General features: G+C 29.9%; 1 protein-coding gene across 1 annotated transcript in view; it reads right to left on the reverse strand.

The window, feature by feature from the left end:
• LOC108694204 (glutamate receptor-interacting protein 2) overlaps nt 1–2,171 on the reverse strand; it is a 20,967-nt gene extending 18,796 nt beyond the window's left edge. The window contains exon 1 of the mRNA XM_018203569.1: nt 2,144–2,171. The gene's annotated coding sequence lies outside the window, so the exon portion shown is untranslated. The remainder of the gene's footprint in view (nt 1–2,143) is intronic.
• Between the last annotated feature and the right edge of the window lie 470 nt (nt 2,172–2,641).

The raw sequence follows: 2,641 nt of genomic DNA on the forward strand, positions 1-2,641 counted from the left end.
TATGTTAATTTCTTTTGTTCACTTTTTCACTTTATTACTTTTTCACAAAAATTAGATTAATCTCTCGAAGTTTCTCACACAACATTTCATCAAATGGATAATACACGTAATACTTCTCTCTAAATTTCTACTCTGAACCATGTATGCTTGAAAGACAAATATTTAAGTGAAACATTGAAATGCTCATTTAAATAGATAGAGAGAGAGAGAGAGAAAGAGAGAGAGAGAGAGAAAGAGAGAGAGAGAGAGAAAGAGAGAGAGAGAGAGAGAGAGAGAGAGAGAGAGAGAGAGCAATAAAAAAAGAGGAAATGAGACGGGGCAACTTACTTATAATACTTCACGCATGCGTACTCCATTTTGGCCAACATAAAATCAGCAGAATTGCGCTACTGTGGCAATATGGTGAATGAAAAAGATTAATTTTATTTGCATAAGTATTTTGTCAAGTATTTTGTAATTAATAATGAAGAGAATTGTGATCCTTAGAGTAAAAATAATTGAAATTGAAATTGGTTCTTATATAAACACCTAATTGTAAGTAAAAAAAGGATACTTTGTTCGGAAAATTATATGAAAAAATTAGTAGTAATGTATTGTATCATGTTACAATATAGCTGCATCCCATAAAATGATATATTATTTTATTGTGAATGATATATCATTTTATCTTTGTTAAATAAGAATAAAATGATTATGAGCAATATTGTGCTTCGCAAAGAATTAGGGTAGTGATAAAAAGTTCAAGTCACATTTCAGGTTTTTAAGTTTCAATTTTATTTTCAATAGAAAAAAATTATATGTATTTATTATACTGTATTTAGGCCTTGTTAGCTTCATTGAATACACTAGATATATTTTAACGTATATCGTGATTTTATTTTGGGTGCGTTCTGAATTGATGCATGTAGCACGTAGGCCGATATTCATAGTCTTATTTCAAGACCGTCTTAAATAATGTCTTAGACTGCTAATGCAGTCTTCTAATTGGTTCGTGACTTCTTAAGACTGTACTTAAGACGATCTTAAATATGAGTATCTGACTATGCCAGCCATAGAGTCTGAGCACAAGAATTGTCGTAACACTTACTTAGAGACTTAAATTGTAGACGTAAGTAATGCTCAAGATGTAGACGTAGTAACGCTTTAATGTATGACTAGAGTCTTATATATGAGGGAAGTGACATTCATCTCTCACTACTACCTTTAACACATGTTCAGCACCGTCATATTTGGCCTGTTCCAATTGACCAGCTGACCAGTTCCCATGAAACTATTTACTCTATTATAAAAACCATGAACCATGATCTCAGGATGAGATTAAGTAAGTATTAATGTTTTTGTGTTTTTTTGTTGAATAATATAGCGATTAAATACGTTACACAAAAAGGTAAACGGCATATTCTATACAATTAATTTTATAATTTTATTGAATGCATTATTGCAATAACATTATGTATTTTTATAACATGATTACTATTGTAATTGATATTTCTATTTTGCCAGAAAGTATTTCGCAAATACAAAAATGACATGTATAAAGAAGATAATATAGATCAGTTTAATTATCATTAATTATTTCATATTTCATTTGTAAATATACATATATGTATTTTTGTTATGAAATATTATATTTTCTACTAAGTTTTTCTGACATAGCTATTTTTCTTAGTACAAAATGGATCAACCTTTAAAAAATTCGAGAGATCAATGCAATCCAAAAATTCTTTATAATACTGCAAATAAATCATCGATCAATTGAGAATCCAAATTGATAAAGCTTCACAAACAATTATCTGTCTAAAACACGAATAAAACACGATGCAAACTTAAATAAATTAAATGTGATGCTTTCTGATATTGAACAAATGAAGAATGAGATGTGTTCTACGAAGCGATTAATAAAATAATATAAATCAAATTATGTTTATTTATAACAATAATTATAATATTATAACTTAAGCTAATAGTATTATAACTTAAGCTAAGTGTGAAACAAATACTGAAATATATCTTCTTATTCTTTATACTAATATTTCGATTGAAATATAGGCTTCTTACTGGACTGTTCTAAAATTTTTTTCCTCACTTTTGTCAAATACTAAATATTATATATTTATTCTCTATTTTAGATATGTGTATGTACCAGTTCAGCTGTAGAAAGGAAACATATGCTCTCCACTGCGGGCACAATATGGCTACTTTAATTAGGTGGGGAGTAATATCAATCAGAAATCGCGATGTCGCTCTTCTCTATTAGGTGTAATAAAAAGAAATCCATTATTTTCATGCAAAAATAATGGATTTCTTTTTACTACCTTTTTACTTAATATATAGGACTCTACGTATGACGTACGATTTATGTTTCTTGGAGATACGACAATAAGTTGTACGTCATACGTAAAAGCTTGTGCGTTACTTACGTTTACAAGTAAGTGTTACGACAATTCTTATGCTCAGATCCTCACTCTACTAAGAGTCGAGACGTAAGCGGTTCTTCGTGATTGATGCCGCCATGTTACAGTTCATTAATGTGTTAGTGAATGTAATAGCGTTTTTCACTAGGCCGCAATGAGTGCGCATTAAAAACTCGTTCAGTGGTAGCAGCACTGTACGAGGTTGTCGAAAGTGCGAGTTTCTTGTA

Source organism: Atta colombica, unplaced genomic scaffold (assembly GCF_001594045.1).
Source record: "Atta colombica isolate Treedump-2 unplaced genomic scaffold, Acol1.0 scaffold118, whole genome shotgun sequence".
NCBI classification, from domain to species: Eukaryota; Metazoa; Arthropoda; class Insecta; order Hymenoptera; family Formicidae; genus Atta; species Atta colombica.